This window comes from Diabrotica virgifera, chromosome 7 (assembly GCF_917563875.1).
Source record: "Diabrotica virgifera virgifera chromosome 7, PGI_DIABVI_V3a".
In the NCBI taxonomy this organism is placed as follows: Eukaryota; Metazoa; Arthropoda; class Insecta; order Coleoptera; family Chrysomelidae; genus Diabrotica; species Diabrotica virgifera.
In genome coordinates this window covers 193,671,073-193,694,538 of record NC_065449.1, presented here as the reverse complement: position 1 = coordinate 193,694,538, position 23,466 = coordinate 193,671,073, and the positions used below count along the sequence as shown (strand labels likewise).

At 33.3% G+C, this 23,466-nt stretch overlaps 1 protein-coding gene across 1 annotated transcript in view; it reads right to left on the bottom strand.

The window, feature by feature from the left end:
* The window catches only part of LOC114329597 (uncharacterized), a 427,965-nt gene extending 405,418 nt beyond the window's left edge, over positions 1–22,547 (bottom strand). Inside the window, exon 1 of the mRNA XM_050656160.1 lies at positions 22,513–22,547. The gene's annotated coding sequence lies outside the window, so the exon portion shown is untranslated. The remainder of the gene's footprint in view (positions 1–22,512) is intronic.
* Between the last annotated feature and the right edge of the window lie 919 nt (positions 22,548–23,466).

Genomic DNA, 23,466 nt, shown 5'->3' with positions numbered 1-23,466 from the left:
ATTTGAAAAAATTGATTTCCATTTTGTAACTTCAAAGGGCTGTAACTTTATTTATGTGCATATTAGTACTAAGGTAAGTTAGGTTCATTCGAACTATTTTTGTTCCCAGAATATCTGATTTAATTTATGACCTGTATTTTTGTTACACCCTGTATTTAATATAAAATGGTAAATGTACCCTACGAAAGCTTATATAGTCGATTCTCTAATCTCAGACACAACTGTCTACACTACAATCACAATAAAAATACACTATATCGAGATAAACAAACCAAGAGACGTTGATTGTTCGAGGAGCACTCCCAAATCATGATTTGGGAGTGCTCCTCGTGCTTGTTTATTTCTAGTGCATCTTTATTGTGATTGTAGTATAGACTATAGACAGTTGTGTCTCAGATTAGCGAATGGACTTTAGCAAAAGTGACTTGTTATAAGTAAAAAAAAGAATGTGTGTACTTTATACGCACATAAGAAGTTATACTTCTATTATATGATTTCAACGAAATCAATATACTTTAAACAGTTTCTCTATTACTTTCCAAAAATTTTTATTAAAACAATACCAAAAATTAAAAAAATAAAAGAATAAAACACACACAAACACATTGAAAAATGCCACAAATGATTTCTGAACAATAATAATTGTTGCCAAAAATTTTAATTAAATACGTATTTTCTGAAAAGAATTATATAATAATATACTTACAATCATAAAATCTATAAAAAAATAAAAAAAAATAACAACTTGCTTGCTTGAACCCACTTCACGTCAATCGCGTCGTACGAAAGTCGAAGCGATTTCCCACTGCACCAAATTCGCTTATACGTCATGTGGGAATATACACAAACTAAACGTTTACACCATAAAATCTTTGACATTTTGTTTATTTATATGAATTTAATCAAATTATTAGTTTGATTTTTGTCGAATTAAAATACAACAAAATGTAGAGTAAGAAAACGATATATTAGATGAAGATTTGTAGAAAGTTTGTTCGTAATCAGATTATGTAAATTATAGAATTGCCTACTAATAGGTAACTACATTATTTTTTTTTACATTTTCCAAATAGATAGGTATGAAGATAATTTTTTATTGGAATACAACTGAATCATTTAGAATTACGTACCTGCGGCTTTTCAACACTATTTAAAAAGTCACTATAATTATAACTTTGGTTTTATTTCTGTCCTCACAACAATAAAAACTAATATATATAATATTTTTGTTTACCGATAACCTCCATATTGAACAATTATTGACAGATCATTTCAACACCCAATCAGAGCCCGTATAACGACTAATACCATACTGTCGGTGTGCGCATGCGCGCAGATTAATAAAATTTCACCTTCAATGAAATCGCGCCTAAAGAAGTATAACTTCAAAAATTTTTAAAGAAGCAAATTTGGAAAGGGCGCACATGCCATTACTTATAGTACATAGGTCTACAACAAATACAAAAGGTTATAATGAAAATTCATTAGGCTTATATCTTAAACCTCTTCGTTAGGATATTTTTTGGACCTACTTCAGTAACTTTGTATAATTTATTTTGTATGAAGTTCCAACGGATTTTAAGCGTTTCTGATCAATGCAAAATGTATCAGTGCCTTTAGGTCATCTTTGTTTTCTGATTTGCTTCCATTTTAATATAATACAATCAACTATTATTACTCACAACAAAAGCACACTGCTAACACATACATATGTCTAGAAGTAGCGACATCTGAACCGTTGGACTTACGTCCTTCCTAAACAGAAATACGGAATTACATACGGTCACCTACGGACATCTACGAGAACGACAAGCGGGGACATTAGAACATTTTTACATTACTATTCTTTTTCTCATGATCATCTTTCAGTGCGTCACAGTTTTTCGATTTCTTTCTAACGCATTAAATTGTATGTGACAGAAAAAAAGGCACGTCGGTGATTACATTTCGTCGGTGACATTTTTATAACTTTTATTATAGTTATTCTAGTTGTCAATAGATGGCGCCATAATAAAAAAATTATTTTTTTTAATTAGATAATAATATTATAAATATAATTTGTATAATTTATAAGACTATACAAATCAAAGAAAATACCATTTTATAAATGCAAGAAACACATTTGATTTGTTTTTATTCCAAATTGAAAATAAAATGTGACAACTGTCAGATTTAACTAAATTGTCATGTTAAAATAAATGTCATAAATGTGTATTATCACGGACTTACCCTTTTTCCTATCATTTGTTACGCACTGAAAAATGATCATGAAAAGGACAATAGATTTGATTTTTACATTTATTGAATCTTAGCGAGGCACATCAAAGCAACATGAAACATGAAACGCGAAACATGAAACAAATAAGTGGTGAAAAACGAAACCGTTTTATTTTATCTACTAATTACAAAAACAAAAATAAAAATTTTATAGTCAACAATTGAAAGTGATGATGACGAAGTCGTTGTTGTTGTGGTAACTCCTTTATTACTGTCCAAAAACAAACAAAAAACAAATAGATAACGGCGTTATTGGGTGTATCCCTACAATGATATAAATCATGAACATAGTATATATTTTTGATTGAAAAGGAATTAATGGTAGGGGAGCCCAAGCGGGGATTTTTGCAGTTACTCGAACGCGTCAGATTATTACATGGGGAGAAACCTTGTACCCTGAAAATGTACCTCTACCAAATATTGGCTCTTAATGCGGGGGAGTTCGTTAAGGGGTGGCCGAAAAAAAAAATCTATCCTAGAATGACTCGAAATCGTCAGATTAAGATAAGGTAAGTTAAGTACATACAAAACAGTGTATATTTTAAAAATCTGACGATTTGAGCGGAGCGTAAGGAAATGGGTGAATCCCAAAGTGTCATAGAAAAAAGCGAATATTTCGCGAAATGAATGACGGATCGAAAAACTAAAAAATACGTGCTTAATATTTTTCAAAAATATATCGAATGATACCAAACACGACTCCCCGCAGAAAAACTAAAAAATACGTGCTCAATATTTTTCAAAAATATATCGAATGATATCAAACACGACTCCCCGCAGAGAGTGGTGGGGGGTAAATTGAATATTTTAAATACGAATCCCGCGAATTCGCGAAATGAACATCAGATCTAAAAACGGAAAAATACCCTTATTCAATATTTTTGAAAAATCTATCAAATGGCACCAAACACGACCCTCCACGGAGGTGGGGTGGAATTTGGATTCCTTACGTAAAAATAGGTAACTTTTATTCGAGACATTTTTTTGAATTATGGATAGATGGCGCTATAATCTAAAAAAAAAGATTGTTGGAAATGGAAAATTAAATTAAAAATGGAAAGTCCCCACTAAAATGGAAAACTGTACTTAACTTTTTTTGGTTTTAGGACCTACTCTTCACAACTCAATAGGTTCCCAAAGCGCTCGACTAACTGGACATTTAGCATGCTTTGCTTACCTACTATAAATAGTCATCCTGCTAAATTTCAATCATTTTATAGAATGAGGATACGAATATTTACAAGATTATGTTATATTGTCGGTCATAGTTTAAAAAAATATACATTTTTTGTTATTGTCTATTCGAGTATCTCTCCAGGTTGTAATAATTGTTCAACCTTTCGTTCTGTTCCACCACAGAAACCAATGCAGTATCAAATTATTGGTCGGCATTCATTTTACGCATGTAACTAATTGTCCAAAACAAAGAAATTGAAACCGAACAATAGAACACAAAACACGACCTATTTCACGAAACACGTTTCAAAAAGATAAAAATGTTTCATGAATCACACTCGTTTCGTCTATTTGTTTACCAGCGTTTTATTTTCATGAAACGTGTTACACGTTTCATGTTTCTTTGGTGTGCGGCCTCCCTTAAATTTGTCAAAAATGAGGATGAAACATAGACCTCAAACAGGGTTTCAAGCAGCAAAATGTTGAATCAAAATAAAAACACGATTGTCTGTATTCTAAATTTCTAAACAACAGAAACATGAATTATTTAGTTTTTCTGGAAGTGAGACCTTAAAAACATAGGACTAACCCTCTGCGCACAGAACTTCACATATCGCTGGTTGCAGAGAAAGCCCTTTCGGCCTCTATACTGCTCGGTTTTAAGATAATTTAGTCATAGAACATGGACAAATGATCGCCTTTCACTCCTTCGGTCTCATAAATGGCCATTTCCTTTTCCAAAAAATTTTCGTAATATTTTTGAGAATCAGTTTTTTTTTGGTTATAAAAGTCTTCTCTTTCTCGTTTTAATGCAATGTTAAGTTCTTGTTCCAGTAAAATTCACGGGCTCCAGATTAGATCGCTCATCTTCTTCCATTATGTCCTCTTGCACTGGTTCCACAATCACTTGTTTATTTATACGACTCAACAAATTTTTCATCTCTTGTCGCATTGCATTCTTTTTCGGCTTGAGGAAATAACCAGGATTGTTTAGTCCTTCGCCATACTTTTTGGATTTTGTAAGTCCACTAATATACCTGTAATTTCAGAGAGGCACCGTTCCGCGATTCTGTTGCGTAGGCTTCATATATGTATATAGGTACTAAGGCTAGATCCCTGGCTATTTAGTTTGTCTAAGACAAATTTCATGGTTGTGTCGGCCGTTATCAAAGTCAACTCCCATCTGCAAAGAGCTTTTACAGCCAGTTTCACCGGTTAAAAAGTGGCGATCGACTCATTAGTTATTGACCATTCGCCAGCAGAGAATTTATCTCAGAATCGATGTCTATCAACGCTATATGGATGCAAACTTTTAGGCTGTATAAGCTTTTCAGCATACTGAGCTACTGCTAGTGTCATAGAATGGCAAGTTGCCGACTCACTGCTTTGAATAAAGAGGCTAATGAAGACATTTGTGCCCGGTTGCACCAACCGGGCACAAACGGTTCCAACCGGGTGGCTCCAACCGGGTTGGAGCTTAAGTCGAGAATATCATAAGACTTAATATAATATAATTATAATATATTACAATAAGAATACCATAATATAATATAATAATAGATATAATTGATAATAAGGTAAGAATCTAAAATTATGGTGAAACGTAAGTGATACTCAAGGAGGCCCTAACTATAAGTAGAGCTTAGCTAAGCTAGAGCTTAAGATCTGTTGGTGCAACCAGGCATAAGTAACTTATTTCGAATTTGACATGTTTGCGGATTTGCGCTGCTGGATCCAGCACGGTTTGCTGGATCCAGCATGTATAAAAAAGCGCTGGATCCAGCTGGATTGCTGGATGCTGGATCCAGCTGTATTGCTGGATACTGGATCCAGCAATTGCAATCTCTAGTTTCGACAAATCACAGATATTCAAACATGTTTGAGACACTGAACATAGAGTACAATGAAAAGATGCAATAATAACCATGAAGGAAATAGACATGAAAAAGTGAAAAATACACATATGAACACTAAGACGCACAGACAAAATCGTATAAAGCACATATAAACAATGCAAACATACACAGAATAATCATAAGTTATTGTACCAGAGGGCACGAAACTTCCACCATCAGATCTTTTTAGCCAAAACATGGCTGCAGGCCTAAAACTTCCACACTTTTTAACACAATTTCCTTATCAATAATCTTTTTTGAAAACGATTTCCGGAGTCAAAATCCAAATGGTACAATTTTTAAGTAAAAAATGTAATTACAACCAACTGTGGCTAATCCCATATAAACACAATATTTAAGATTAAAAACTCAGTCAAGAATGACGAATTTTCTATATCTTATAACTGATGATGAGTTTATAACAAATATGGATTAAAATATTTCAGTATCCTTTGTTTATTTTTAACAAAACAATAATGAAAATTCTCCATTTACAAATAGAGCATAAATGACCGTCATAAAACTCCCCAAATAACTCCGTATAAAGTACAAAAACCAACAACTTTAAAAAGAGCTGTTAACAAAATAAGAAGCCATGCATCATCGGGTGCGAACAACATTCTCAAGTTTTATTTCCGAAATTTTACGGCCTAATATATAAAAGTTTTCCTTTGAGAGGCGTTTTACCTCCATGGCTGTTGTTTTTGGAACTGAAACTTGTAATATGTGAAGTCCTTTCTATTTCTGGAAAATAAAAACTAGTGACGCCTTTTGGATACTTTTCAAAGCAAGTGTTTTTTATTGCTTTTGATATTGATATATAAGCATTTTATGAACTCCTTTATGAAGAGTTTAACGAGGCTCAAATAACGAACAGAAAAAGAGAAATAATTTTATAAAGAAAATAATAAAATTACAGACATCAATATAAAAACAAATTTAATAAAAAGCAATAGATATAGTGTAGGCGCCAAATAGAGGTATTGGAACCTTTTTAATTCTGATGGGCAAACCCAAGTATTTCTTATATATTTTTGGCTGCCGATTACGAACTTCGAGGATGGATTTCGATCCGAGTGATCAAAAAATTGTTATAAACATTTTGTTTATAAATTGTTTATAAAGATCTAGCTCGTAAACTAACAGAGATCAAAAGACTGTTTTCAAATAAAATGTGTTCCTTAATAAAAAGCAAAGAAAATGGCGTTTACTAAACTTAACATCCCGAGGACTGACCGGGTCATAAATGAGGATGTCCTCAGAAGAATGAAGAAGAACCTAGAGGTACCTGCTGACCATCAAATCTCGAAAGTTACAATACTTTGGGCACATTATGCGAAATGAATCCAGGTATGCCCTTCTACAAGTAATCCTTCAAGGAAAAATATTTGAAAGGCGAGGTACAGGAAGAAGGTTCAGGACGAAGGTACTGGGTTCAACACAACATTAGCGCAGCTTTTCCGCGCTGCTTCAGATAAAATAAAGATTGTCATGATGATCACCAACATTTCTCACGGATAGCTACATAAATAAGAAGAAGAAAGTAAAATCTAATAATTAGAACTCAAGATATTGGAAGATTAGTGCATAATGCAAATTACAAAATAAGTGTTTATCTACTCTATGTCATATTATGTACAAGTTTTTAGTTTGTGAAAACTGTCATTATAGATAGCGGTGCGTGAAGGGTTTAAAGTGTGCGTAAAGTAACAATGTATTTTAAATGGGATTTACTTTTTCGCACACTTTCAATGGGTTTTTTGGCACACTTTCATATAATCAACTTAATTTAACTTTCGCGTTGTCATGGTGATGACAATAGGAGCAATGACTTACAACAAAAGTTTTAACAGTTTTGTGGTTTGAAATTAGTTAGGATTTTTAAATGTCAAAGTTCTAAAAATTGTAGAATACAAATGAATTCCAGTGACGAAGAGTTACAGGTTTTTTATTTGTTTATCGTAGATAAAATATTGTATGAAACTGTGCGTGAAGTAATTTTTGCGAACTTACGCGATGAATAGCACTCGCTCCTTTGTCGCTCGTGCTCTAAAAATCGCGTGCTTTCGCAACAAGCATACTTTACGAACTGTTTCATAAATAACTATTTTCGAAGCTTTTTCGATCGTAACTCGGATTTTACGCATGCAAATGAGCTTTACAAAGTCTAATTGTAAAGCTTAATTCCTATAATTTTAAACAAAGTTTCTTTCTATTAAAGATATAGGGTAATGGATCCAAATATGAGACCCTTTTTTTAAAACTCTTGGTAATCGTAAAGTATATGGATTCAAGAAGTTTTAAATTAGACACATGTCAGATAATTATGCCATTATATTGCAACAGGTTCAAAATTAATTTTAAACTAATATTTTTTTACCAATAAATTATTTTTTTTTAAATGTCAAAATTCCCAACTTAAAAAAGGTGCCTTAATATGAGACCATGTGGTATCCTAATATGAGACACCACATTATATAGGTTAAACAGGCGATACAAATTATTTTAACACATTGTTCTGGATATAAACTGTATTACATGCTGTAGACATGATTCTATTTTTCTGAAGCTGTTTCTTTGTGGCGTATTATGCAATTTTCTTTTTTTTTTTAATAAGCCACAATTTAACTTAATAATAAAAATTATGTCAATAAATTTCATTTTTAACTTAAATTGCGGCTTATTTCCCAATAAAATAGTAAAAAGACATGATGCTATACTCAAAAAATTACAGTATCTTGATATGAGATATCTCATATTAGGCACACTTGAGGGTCTCCTATTAGGAGCAACCACGTGTGAACTTTTTAATCCGTATTTTGAGTTTAGGATTGGTTTTAGCGCCACTATAATTGCGTGTTTCTGTAACTAATTTAAGTAGCTATCAACTAATTTCTAAGGTGATTTTTTTCTCCCACCTTAAAAATACAAATTCAGTTTGAGCTACACCCAATAAAAAACTTTTGACTAGCAAAAAACTTAAAAATTCACTGACTGGTAATACTAAATCACAGACACTCGATTTATTCACAGCCTACTGGAAAGACTACCATAGCTTAGTTTTTACCACACTCACCAGGCTGCAGCACTTACAAGACTCTAGAGACATAGGTCTCATAATGTCTCATATTAGGAACGGGTCTCATAATAGGATCCTGAACCCTACCTGTTGGAAGTTATAATTTTCTTAAAACATTTGTACATTAATTTGTTTATAAGGCTTTTAAGCAAATTGGACCAATAATCATTTATTCTTTAATTAACAGTAATGATAGAAGAACTCAAAAGCAACATTTTGAGTTTAGGAAAATGGTTGTAGGTTTATTTTTGGCTAAGATATAGATATATTAATAGCGCGCTTTCAGGCGCAAGATCGGCTCTCAGTGAAAAGGTCCGCGCGCGAATAACTTCTCGATACAAATTATAAGTTATTCTCGACCCTATTAACGACAGGTAATAAGTTTCAACATTTATCCCCTAATCTGCATTAAAACGCGGAAAGCGCCGTTTTTGGTAAGCAACCGAGACATTCTACAAGAGCTTTAAGTGTCAACGTGAGTGCCAAGTGATAGTGTCACACAGTGATAAATATTTACAATGATTAGAGAACCACGAGAATGGGTTTTCGTTAAATTTATTGGACAATAGTCACCAAACGAGACGCTTTAATTAAACAAAAATTGCCATTCAGATTTACCATTCTTGAGGTTAAGAATCGCTGATTGTAATATTCATGTAGAATGTATAGTAAATATTGATTGGAATAGTTCTTCTCTTCGCGCCCATAAAGTAAAGACAACAAACGTGTTAGTGCTTTTTTTGACTGATTGCACAGTAAACGAAAAACAAAAAATTAACGAACAACAAAAAATGATGAACGTAAGTATTATAAAAACGAAGAAAACCAACTAAATAGCTGCATAGCTATAATATAAGATGTAGATATAGCAAAAATCGATTTGAATTATTGAGACAGTTTACAACAAGATTTTATAAGTATACATGTAGCTTTATGAATAAATCCTGATAATTCTTTTTTAAGTAAGACAATCTTACAATTTAATGCTTTATTGACTAAACCAAGAGGGTGAAAGTAAATACCCAAGCCTAAAACAGTACTCATTAAGAAAATGAATCGGCACAAATGTTCGCGAATTCCAATTTTTCCGGAATCTCCCCTTTTTAAGCAAGAATTATTGGAGGATATTAACGACACTTTGAAAAGTTTCAACATTTAACCCCTAATATGCATTACAAGTCTCCCGCGCTAATAAGGGAACACCAAAGTTCAGCAACACCATTAATGCCATACTACACCCCATTTAGGTCTAAAGTAACAGGGGGGTGAAAGTGCAACGGTTACATTTATTAAAGTTTTATTAAACAGGATATCCACCTTGGCCGGAAGTTTATTTATTGGTTCTATCAAGGACAGTGGCGTTACAATAAGGTGTGAGTATTCTTTCAATCTACATACGTGCGTGTTTATTTTATTAGTAGGTATTTACCTAATTTATAAATGCTCGTTTTTAATATTATTTGTATTAAAACAGGGAACGCTAGAGTTGGGAAATATTTCTGCAAAAGTCATTAAGAGTCAACAGTAGCGCGTGATGCGCGTTTGAACCTTTAATTTCAGCCAATAGCAACGTTTATTTGTTAAATAAACATTTTATTTCTGTTTCCTGACAGCAGTAAAATGTATTTTGAATTAAATAAATGACGCACATTCTTTTTTTGTGTAAATTAATTTAATAAAAAAAAAATTTTTTAACACCCTCTATAAATATATATGTTAATGTTTATATTTCAGAATAGAGAATTCAATTACCTTTTAAATAAACTAACAACGACCCCTATTCTTATTTAAAAAATCATTAATTACGCCGTCACGCCCATCCGGAATACGTCACTAGTATGATATATATGCCAAAAAATCATAATTTAAAAATAAAATCGACTTCTATCAGGATTTATTTTCAAATTCGCTCATTCAGGAAATAATGAATTTATTCTATTTGGCTTTCTCACATTGTATGTGGAAACAATACCACTTTTGAGACTGAAAACTAGATCAGTAAAATATTAGAGGTTCTCGATTTTTTTTATATGGTGCCGAAGGGTGGACTTTACCGGCTATACTTCTCAGAAAACTGAAAACCTTTGAAATCTGGATGTATTGGAGAATCCAACGAGTAGGTTGGGCAGAGTTCGTAATTAGGTTGGTTTGCAACGGATGGGAGTCAGAAGTGGTCAGAAGAGTTAGAAATCGCAAAATGGAATAATTGATGGATTCGACCGTTACTTGATGGAAGTTCATTTTATCTAACAATAAAACACTGAAAACGTTTGTTTTCTATACTTCCACAAAATTTATTATAACTAAGTGACTACAGCTGTTTCGGCAGAGTGCCTTTCTCAAGTGATCACTAATTGCAGTTATAATAAATTTTGTGGAAGTATAGAAAACAAACGTTTTCAGTGTTTTATTGTTAGGAAAAATGGAATGTTTTCGCCATGTTGTGCGTCATCCAGGGAGGTATACTACACTTCATTTACTAATACAAGACAAGAGAGACGGAAGAAGAATGCTAGGTCGAAGAACCTTATGGCTTAGAAACCTGAGGAAATGCTTTATCATATCAGGAGTGGCACGTGAAGAAGAAGAATAAATAGTGATATCTAGTTATATTATACAAGAATTATAATAAAACCTAGATAAAGTTAAATGTAGTTGTATATTTTACATGTTTCAAATTGGTGAAATGCTATCTTAAACAGTTTTCACACATTTTTGGCTGAATACTGCAACATTCATATCTACTGCATTTCAACAATAAGTTATAGTACAAAAGAGAAATATTATTATGATAGGTTCATTAATACATTAGGATCTTTTAAGTTAAAGATCTTCCGCCTTAATTTATTATCATTATAAACCCAATTGGCTTGACGCCACTGGAACAAGTGTATCATAAAGTTGCAACCCTCTACTCGCTTTGCTCTGATTAGAATGATAAATATCATGTTACGGAGTAGGAAATGCCATCGACCAGTTTTACGACAAGAAATATGGCACTTTTCGCGATATAAAATGACACCGTACAATGAAGAAAATGTATGCATTGCTATGGAAATATATTGCCGCATTTCCTTATTGAGTTGTAGTTTCCAAAACATGTAAAGTAGGTTCCGCAGATTCAGAAACTACATTTTGTAGTGCAATATGCAACTATGTAAGATATTATCCTTAATATGAGATTAGGCTCGTCTTACCAATATGAGTAACATGAGTAATATTCTGTAGCACTGTTGTCAATGAAATAGCATGATGGAGAACCATATGCTCTTTTGAGATAAATAAATAGCATATGCATTTTGATTTTTATTTCTATATTTTCCATTAGGTGGCTTATAATGAAGATTACACTTTGAATAACAACAGATATTATTATAGATTTTCCAGTCTAACTTTTTCCATGCGTCACGATTCATTTTCAAACAAGTTGAATCAAAAAATAAAGTGAAACGTACGTCGATGTGTAGACCATTGATACGTGCTGTCAGAGTGTCAGTGGTAATAATTAGGAAATGGCTATTATCCCGTGAACGTATTTTATAAAGTTAATTTTTTTTTGAAGCTACTTAGTACAGAAATGGACTTTTTGAGGAGAAGTTGTCAGGTTTTGAGCTTAGAACATGTAAGAAATGAAACAATTAGATAACGTATGAAGGTGGAAAAAACTATAATAGACGATATTGAAAAGAGACAGCTAACATGGTTCGGTCACGTTAAAAGAATAAATGAGACTCGCTGGCCGAGAAAAATATTAGAGTGGGTCCCACCGGAGAGAAGAAGAAGAGGACGACCACGGAGAAGCTGGAGGGACAATATTCAGGAGGCAATGGATTCGAGGCAATTAGATGAAGATATGTGTTACGATAGAAATAATTGGAAGCTGGGTATGGAGAGGCGGCGAAAGCCGTAGAAATCAATTAATATATATATATAATTTTTTTTGAAGCGTTTAATCTTTTTTCACTACTGAGGAGATTGATGGACTTAACATTAAACAGTTTGAATACCAAACAGACTATTACGAAGATAAAGCTAAATATAGAAACGAAGATCTACGAGCTAAGACCAAAGTCATAGACGTCATTGAAAGAAGCTGTAGCTTAAAATGGAAATGGGCTGGACACGTTGCCAGAATGAAGGACGGAAGATGGACTCGCAAGCTAGTTGAATGGAGACCAAGAGCCGATAAACGTAGCAGAGGAAGACCACCAACACGATGGCAAGACGACTTACGAAAGACAACAAAAAACTGGATACAAAAAGCACAAGATAGAACACTTTGGAGACAAACAGAGATGGCCTATGTCCAGCAGTGGATTGAGAGAGGCTGATGATGATAATAGAACGGTAATAAATTTAAAAAAAGTCACAACAACAAAGTTACTATTGTTAAGAAGATTTAATATGGTGTATTCCACGAATATACGTCTGTTTTGGATTATTGCGACAACGAATATTTTAGTGTGCAACATAAGAAGTACGAAATTATTTTGCTCTATTAATTACTCCAATAAACAACAATATAATTTGCAATTTACTTTCGTTCTTCATATTTTGCACAGTAAAATATTCGTTGTCGCGATAATCCAAAACAGACGTATATTCGTGGAATGGGGTATATTACCTAAGGTTGAGAAATGCAAAACTATCCAGTGAATTACATAAAAAAACAATTATTATTTTTAATATATCAAACTTTTGGGGAAACAGAGATACAAATGCAAATTTTTCACAAATTGAGTTATCAACACTACCATATTACTATTAGGTACTCGTCTCTTTCCGTGGACCCTAATGTCAGTATTGCAACTCTTCCTTTAGTTAACTGAAATAGTATATTTATTTTTATATAAAACCAAATAAACTTTATTGATAATATAAATAAAACTTTATTGATTTATAAAACCAAATAAACAATAAAAACAAACAAATCAAAAATCTGTCACTGTCATTGAAAATTATACACGTCAAAATTCATAAGAAGACATTCAATAATATTGTTTATCCTTGTTTAACTTATTGTGATTTCTATGGAAAAGCGGCTTAATTTTGCGATACTAGTTTCTGTGAGTTAAAAAGAGACCTAGCATAAAAAGTAGTTCGTGAATCATTTCGTGGATGGGAAAAGTTAGAGTAGAAGTGCTATAGCAAGAAATTATATTAGGAATTCTACGACATCTGAAAATGACAAGGAAATACATTATTTTAAAGACATGTCTTCTTAAATTAATTACATAAAATAATTACTAATCTAACCAGGTTTTATTCGTAATCCAACTTTTTAATATCCAAAGACAACTTTGCCAAAGTCATTATATTGGACAACCTGTTACACTCGTACAGAAGAAAAATTAAAAAAGTTTTAAAATTATACAAAGAATGATTCAGCAGAACAAAGGAAATAATCGTTTTGACACCTCGAGTCTTTTATACTTTTGAAATTGATTGTTCTCCAGTTCTGACGTTCGGCGCAGGAAATTAAATGAAAGTTTTTAAACAGTTCGTTACTCGTGCTGGATCTGTAAGGTGATTTTAAATTTATGTAATTTTGTGCTGGAATTTCTTTAGAAATTTTAAATTATTAGTAAAGGTAAATGCTGTTATGACGTATCATATGTTTTATAGATTTAGGTTTGGAGTTAAACTGTTGTTTTTTATTATTTGTGCATTATACAGTGCTAGCCAAAAGTGCTAGCGAAAATATCGATTACACTGCAGAAATAAGAGTGAACATTGAAAAAGCATGTGCCAACTTCGTGAAAATGAAAAAGATTTGACATTGGCCCTCAGAATACTACTAATAAAATGTTGTGTACACAGTGTGCATATGGAGCTGAATCATGTGTTATCATAAGGCGTTTGAAATGTGGACATTTAGAAGAGTGTTAAGGATTTCATGGGTAGATAGAGTCACGAATACAGAAGTGTTAAGAAGAATAGGCAGAGAAAGGGAAATTAAAAACGCAATAAAAGAAAGATTATGGCTTAGGAAACAGAAACGAACGTGGAGATAGACTTGTTCAGTTTTGTCAAGAACACGATTTCACTATATCGAATACTCACTTTAAACTACCACCGAGAAGACTACACCTGGAAGTCACATGCAGAATAAGAGGACACAATTATTAGGAACCGAATCGACTTCATTCTAATAAAAAATCGATTTAGAAACTGCATCAAATCGTTTAAAACTTATCCAGGTGCTGACATTGGGTCTGATCACAATCCCATAGTAGCTGTAACCCAATTAAAATTAAAAAAGGTGATCAAAAAGAAGTCTCGCAAAAATATCGATACAGCCCAATTACAAGACGAGAAAGTTAAGGAATCAGTTCAAAGACAACTGAACGAAAATTTAATTTGGGAAAATATCGGTGAGAATGTCGATGAGGGATTAAATAAAATCGTAACAACAGTAAATGAAATCTGTGTGAGAAATTTACAAGGCAGGTCAAAGCTAAAAAAGCAGGCTTGGATGACAGAAGACATATTGGATTTGATGGAACAACGGCGATTAGCGAAAAACAACGAAACACTTTATAACAGCATACAAAAAGAAATTCGACGTAAAATACGAGAAGCAAAGAGTCAACATCTAGCCAAACAGTGTCAAGACATTGAAGAAGTTGAAAACAAATATCACACGTTTAACATGTAAAAAAAAGTGAAAGAAGCGGCTGGTATCTTCAATAAGAAACAAACTGCATTGCTACAAGATGAACATGGTAAAGTAATATTTGATGTAGAGGACAAACTTGAAGAATGGCAAAATTACGTTACGAACCTATTCGAAGACGATAGGAGTAGTTCACCACCCGATATTACTAACTGCGACGGACCCCTAATAACACGCTCTGAGGTAATAAAAGCCATACAATCATCAAAAGATGGGGCGACTGGTACTGATGAAATTCCTACTGAAATATACAAGCTTATAAATGATAGCAATGTTTTAGAGGCTAAAACTTCGTTTTTCAATACCATTTATACCAGCGGACAACTTCCTAATGGCTGGTCTAATTCACTGTTTATAGCTCTACCGAAGAAGACATCAAAAACCTGTGTTGATTATAGAACCATCAGCTTGTTAAACCATTTATTGAAAATTTTTCTGAAGGTAATACATGGTCGTATCTACAATAAATGCGAGGAATACCTGGATGACACACGGTTTGGTTTCCGTAACAGGTTTGGAACGAGAGAGGCATTGTTTGGAATGAACGTACTTGCTCAAAGATGTCGAGATATATCTGTAGACATATACTGTTGTTTTATTGACTTCCAAAAGGCATTTGATCGTGTTAAGCACTCTATATTGATCGAAGCTCTAAAAGACATAGGCTTGGACGGCAGAGATGTTCGAATAATTGCAAATTTATAGTGGAATCCACCAACATCAGCTGTAGTAGATGGTGCGGAATCACAGGTTCTTAATATTAAAAGAGGAGTACGGCAGGGATGCCTCTTGTCACCACTGATTTTCAACGTTTACTCCGAAAGAATTTTCAGAAAAGCTTTTTCTGAAAAACAAGAAGGAATACTTGTGAACGGTGAAGTCATCAATCATTTGCGATATGCGGACGATACAGTACTCCTAGCTTCTAGTCAAGAAGATATGCAAACACTACTTGATAGTGTCGTTGAGAGTTGTAGGGAGGCAGGTCTGGATCTGAACATGCGGAAAACCAAAATACTCGTAATAAGTAAACAGCAGCATATAAAAACGTCTATATATGTAAATAATACCAAACTTGAGCAAGTTGATAAAATCGTTCCCTTGGACAGCAACTAAATATTAACGCAGAAAGTCAGGGCGAAATTAGATCTAGGAAAGAGCAGGCTAGAGCCGCTTTTAGAAGGATCTCCAAGGTGTTATGTAACAGAGACCTAAAATTGGCATTGAGGATCCGCCTACTTCGCTGCTACGTGTTCTTGGTCTTACTTTATGGTGTCGAGTCCTGGACTTTGAATAAAATCGATCTAAATCGCCTTGAGGCTTTCGAAATGTGGTGCTATAGAAGAATTTTAAAAGTTTCCTGGGTGGAGAACATTCGAAACTCCACAATACTAGAACGTCTACTAGCAAGACTACTGACATCATAAAAAGCATCAAGCAGAGAAAGCTGGAGTACTTCGGACATGTAATGAGAGGTCCCAAATATAGGTTGCTACAAAATATTATGCAAGGAAAAATAGCAGGCAAACGCGGTCCAGGACGAAGAAGAACCTCATGGTTGAAGAACTTGCGAGATTGGTATGGTGTTGATACAAGCATGCTATTTAGGATGGCAGTGAATAAAATTAGGATAGCTATGATGGTAACCAACGTTCTGAAAGGATATGGTACATGAAGAAGAAGAATAAAAGAAAGGAAATTGTAATACCTCGGACATGTGATGAGAGGCAAAAGATATAACATCTTGCGACTCATAATTCAAGGACAAATCGAGAGTAGGAGAAACGTAGGAAGGAGACACGTTTTCTGGTTGAAGAACCTGAGAGAAAGTTTTGATTGCAGCTCAAGGCAACTGTTCAGAGCAGCTGTCTCGAAAGTCAGAATAGCCATGACGATTACGGACAGATGAACTTTCGTCGCGGAGATGGCACTTAAAAAAGGAGCCAAAAGTTCCCTACCCGTATTTTGAACGGTTTTACTTATAATAATGAAATATGGAGGGAGGAAAAAACGGACTTAGTCTATTCAAAAATAATAATAACAGGTGACGTAATAGTAACAGATGACGTTGACGTTACAAGGCCACTTTGACCGATAATTTCAAATGAAACCTTATGACAAGTGATATCTCGTTTGAAAGGTATCTAAGAGCCTTTGCAACGATTATTTGAATATGTATTTTTACGCTACGGTTCTTTACCCGTGCGTCATCATTTAAAGCATACGAAATAAGTCGGAAATTTACTAAACGCAACAGCAAGTGAGAGTATGTAGCTACAGCTCCGAACACGGGTTAAAATTTGACGTTATCAAATAAATAAAATGTCAAATGTAAGTTTTGCTTTAAAATTTCGGTGAAGAATTACAGCTACATTTGAAGTAGCTTAATAAATAAATAAACAATTTATAAAAAAATCAATAACATATTTTCTTTTTGTCATTTCATACACTTTGGCGGTAACTTAACAAAACCTTAAAATCTATTTCCTTAACTGTCACTTAACAAAACTTCCTTGACAAAATAAAATACTTACCATAAAGTTTCAAACTCCAATATAAAATTAATTGTGAAAAAAAAAGTGTTTGTGTGATGTAAAGAACTTCAAAAATTCGACAAAAAAAAACGGCAAAAAATTCAACAGACTGACAGCCACAAAAGTAAACAAACCAGAAACGTCACAATGTACTTAAAATCTGAAAACATTACAAAGCGTCTTTTTTTGTACCAATTTCTTTTCAATATACTGAGACTACAGCGTTCATAAAAATAACAGGCGGTAGCTGGTTTGGAAATATACTATTATCTACTTTATGTCATATTATGTATAAGTTTTTAGTTTGTTTATTTTTAGTTTGTTTAAACACTTATTGTTTTCCGTTTATAGATCAGACTTATATTAGCTTATTTTAAACAAATAAAAAGAAACTTGTCTCTCATTTAAAATACAACATGTAACCGCTTGTAGCGATATATTGAAAGACCGTGGATGTGTGTGAAAACTTTCGGAGACTCAAAAACAACGTAATCCATAAAGTTTCGAACCTTTCGCTGAAAACCTCAAAACTTGAAAATTTATACGCAAATCAAGAAAACTGCTGTTGTTTCTTAAATAAAGGACCATTTTTCAGAGTAAATGTCTTTCCCGACTTACGAAACTTCCAAAAACTTTCTTGGCTTATCAGCGAACGTAAATAACTGCCGAATTTTTCACACCACAGAGCGGAGTCAAATAATATTTGAGAATGTTACCAGTGTAATAATGCGAGAATTTTGGAATGTTTGAACGTTTGAATAAATTATTTTATTGGTTTTGAGGTCAAAATTGGTGTTTAAATTGGTTAAAGTAAATAAAGAAATAAATGCAGAAACGCGTCAGAAATGTATAAAATATGTTAAAAACGATAAGCAGAAAATGGCATAACTAGAGAGTTGTATAGGTAACAACATTAAACCAGGTATAATTTTGACAATACTATTATTACCATGCGTGCAAATAAATTTTATTAAAAAATATACACATGCTATATAAAATAAACTAATAAATTCTAATAGTCCAAGTAATATGAAGCTTAAAATAGGACAAAACCTCGCAATTTTTACAGAATGGATCGATATGCTTTAAAATTTGAGAATAAGTAGTGGATAGTCCAACTATCAAAATCTATATGATGCCGAAAGGCGCTTTTACCATGGGGTGGTTCCGACCCCATCTCAGGGGTGGAAATTTTTAATTATATTTTGACCACAAAAGTTGGGAAAACCATTCATTCTAAGCAAAAAACGTTCTGTACATTTTTTTGATAAAATTAATAGTTTTCGATTTATTCGCTACCTATCGAAAGTGTTAGTTTTATAACGAAAAAATCGGTGTTTTTAATAGTTTAATAATAACTCAAACATTTTTCGTTTTATCGAAACAACTTTACTTGGCAAAAATGTACCTTTTGAAAAAATAAACAAAACCATTTTTTAAAATTTTTTTAAGATCAATAGTCATCGAGCTATACTTTACTATATGTTAGCTCTTTTTCGTCAAATGCCAAATATTGTAGTTTCAAAGTCAAACGACGGGAGAACTATGCACTTTTCGAGGATTACTTGCTCAAACTAATTAAAATATTTAAAAATATCTATCTGCAAAAATAAAAAAGTCTGTAGCTCAAAAATTAAGTGACTTGTAATGAAAATAATATCAGTACCTATTTTTTTTTCAGCGAAAAAGTGATCGAAAAGTACCCCCTAATCACCACCCTAATTAAAATTAGTCATTGACCATATTTGGTATTCTTTATTTATGTATTGTTAATAGGTTTTAGAAGTTTGACCGGCTTAGAATGATTAGTTTTTAAAAAAATGGAGTTAAAAGCGAATAACGAATATTTGTAGTTTGGTAAAAGATGCCCTTTTCTTCAGAATAGAAAGATTAGCAACAGAGATCGAAACAATGTTTAAATATGAAATTGTAGAACATTCTACAATCTATTTAATTCCCAAGAACATGGTTGGCAAAATTTTTTTACGGCAAAAATTGAGTGAGTTATTGACAATTTAAACTTGTAGTAACATGAAAAAACCAGCTTTACCAACCCTTTCAAAGTCACCTCTTTTTCGACTGAGGACTTTAAAAAGATCTAATATCTAATATCAACGTTATTGATCTTGTAGGAAACTACAAAATTCTTTTCTACCAAACTTTCTAAAATAAAAAATAAAAATGTTACGGTTAAAAAATCAATTTATTTTTTTGAAAAAAAAAAACGACTAATCCAATTGGAGGCACAATAAGGTAAGTTAGCGGTGTTTTTAGTCATTGGCCTTCTTCATTCTTCTTTGTTAATGTATTATTAATAGACTCTAGAAGTTTCAGTGACTTAAAATGATTAGTTTTAAAAAAACTGGAGTTAAAAGCGAATAACGCATTTTTGTAGTTTGGTAAAAAATGCCATTTTCTTCAGACTAGAAAGATTAGCATCAGCGATACGAAAAAATGTTTCAATATTAAATTGTAGGTTATTTAATTCCCAAGAACTTGGTTTGACTTTTCTATGACAAAAATTGAGTGAATCCTAAATGAGTATATCGAAAAACATTGATTTTTCGATATAAAACTAACACTTTCGATAGCGAATAAATCGAAAACTATTAATTGTATCAAAAAATGTATATAACATTTTTTGCTTAGAATGAATGTTTTATCAACTTTTGGGGTCAAAATATAATAAAAAATTTTCACCTCCGAGATGGGGTGGCAACCACCCCCATGGTAAAAGCGCCTTTCGGCGTCATATAGATTTTGATCCTTGGACTATCCACTACGTATTCTCAAATTTTCAAGCAAATCGATCCATTCTGTAAAAATTATGAGGTGAAAAGCTTTGGTCCCTGGACTATAAGTAAAACAGAGTAAACCAAGAAAAATAATGACATATTATACGTCCTATTAGGGAACTAAAACAAAAGGCAGCCCAATAGTATGCAGTGATTTTTCACAATTTCTCTAGCAAAGTACTTAAGACATGCTGCGTTGAAAAGAGAGGTTATGTTGGAGATTAGTTAACACGTTGTGTAATTCTATGGAGTTTTTAAGATATACATATGTTTTCAGTGATGTGTCTTTTTAAGTGTTTTGAATATGTGTGCCCCGTTTGGGGCAGATCTGCCGACACCAAACAAGTTGATACTGCACTAAATGAGACATACAAGATAGTAACGGGGTGCATGCAACCAAGGCCACTCTCAAATTTATATAAAGCAGCGGGTTTTTCAGAACAAAAGAGAAAATTAAACAGATCGCATCGCGGCATTGCTGATACAAAGCTCGAACATCACGAAAGCAACTAAAATCCAAGAAAACCTTCCTTGAAACAGTGCAGGATGAACCGCCCGAGTATTTTCCTATTCCCCAGGTTCAATGGACCGGCCTATCTCTAGACTTTAAAACTTTGGAAACTGAATATGTTGTGAACTGACAAGAACTGTCGAGAAATACAGAATATGGACCATTTGCTTACATGCAGAAACTGTCCTAATCTGTGCTGTACTCTCGAAGATTTTTGGCTTGCCAACAAAGATGGAACCGACGTAGCCCGATACTGGGCCGAAATTCTATGAATAATATGCCCTGACACGATAAAGTAATATAAGTAAGGGACGTGTCATAGCGAATATGGGCAACGAAAATTAGGGGTAAGATCATGAAAAACTATCAGGATATGCGAATAACTAAAAGAAATATTAGTATGAACGTACAAGGATATTGTTTTCACCCAATTTTGAAAAAATGTGAAAACGTTGAATTATCCACGTCCGTCTGTCCGTCTGTCCGTCCGTCTGTCAGTCTGTCTGTTTGTCCGTGAACACAACTTCTCCGTCATTATACCAGGTAGAATAACAAATGAGATGTAGAATGAAAGCCTATAATCCAAGGTTGGTACTAAAGGTGAGAAATTATACCTAGAACTTCCGGTTTTAGAAATACAACCGGAAGTACCGTTTTAAAGTAACCGGAATAGTACAAGTGATATATTATTGGACGCGAAAACAATTATGTACTTCCGGTTTCATGATTGTCTGTCCGTCTATCGGTCCATCCGCGAATATAACCTCTCTGTTATTAATACAGATAGAATAACAAATGAGGTGTCGAATCAAAGCTTATAACCCAAGGATGAAATTTAAAGATGAGAAATTTGATCTCGGACTTTCGGTTTTAGAAATGATACCAGAAGTACTGTTTTAAAGTCACCGAAATAGTACAAGCGATATATTATTCGACGCGGCATAGCAGGACGAGAACAAATATACACTTCCGGTTTCATGAGTGTCCGTCCGTGAATATAACTAATCCGTTACTAATACACATAGAATGACAAATGAGGTGTCGAACGGAAGCCTATAACCCAAGGACGGTGTTAAAGATGAGAAATTTGACCACGAACTGTTGGTTTTAGGGTTAAAGCGGGAAGTACCGTTTTAAAGTCACTGAAATTTAGCAAGATGAGAACAAGTGTATAATTTTGGTGGTTTTTATATCATTTCCAGTTAAAAAGATCTAACCGGAAGTGCCATATTATATTCGCAGAAATAGTACATGTGACGTATCAATCGAAGCGTATTGAAAAGTCAAGCTTGAATCTTTAGTTCCGGTTTTGAAGTCATTTTCATTTAAACAATTATAACCTAAAGTTTAGTAAAAATAACTCATAAATTTGTGTATCAAAAGACGCAAAGATACACGGAGGAAGAGTTCAAATATCGACTTCCGGTTATACTTTCGATCGCTTTGGGTGAAAACCCAGGACTTATGAATTCCAATTACTTGTCTTAAATAATATATTAAGTATCATATTTAGAAAAAGTATATTTCTTAGAATATTGTTAATTTAGTTTAATATTATTACATACTTACAATAGCAATTTTCTGCTCTACGTGTGAGATTGTCATCTTACCTAAAACAAAAGAAAAATATCGTAAGTAAAATTTTTAGGAAATTACCTGCCATTTTCTTTTCAAGCATCGTTAACCCATCCCCATCCGAATATTTTAAGGAATTATCAGCTCCGTCGACCACATCACCCTTTTACTTCCACAAATAGGTATCTCTCGGGTCTCTTCAAGAATTCCCCACTAAATTTCATCGATAGAGACCTCTAATCACCTTATTAAAGTTTAATTTGTAAGAGCCTCTACTGAATTCGATCAGACCCACCCGCCGAAGCCTCAAATCGGCTCTAAGTAGAATTGAATTAAAACCATTTAAATTAGATTTTACCGTGAAACTCGATATTGCTGAACCCATAGACAACAGATTGTTGATTTGATTGCTGGAATAGTTCAAATGATAAGAATATAAAATATTTGAACGTTCAGGAGCGTTACGTGTACAGTGAACTCTCCCTTGAACGGACAGTAGTCGTTCCGCATAAAGTGTCCCTTTAAAGAAGGTGTCCGTTGAAGAGAAAAAAATATGTTAACTTAAAATCTTTAAAAATAAGTGCATGTACCGGGTGTCCCAATAAGAAAGGCTCTCGGCCATATCTCAGAAACCGTTTATACTACAGCTTTGGGAAAAAAATTTTTATAACAAAAGTTGCCCCGAGAAAAGCCTGGAAATTATTTTCATAATGGTAAGTTCACCGCTAGAGGGCGTAATTGAATATCAAAAATTAAAAAATCGAAATTTTACAAAATTTGCCTGATTAAAGGGTACTGGAAATCCAATCATCGTATTCTTCATACAATTCTGTGTATATTTTATTTCACAAGTTTAAGTCTACCTGTGCAAATAAGAGGTGGGGGTGAGTGGGAACCTTGTTATGAAAAAATCGCTGTAAGTCCGGTTCTGCTTAATCGATTTTTACA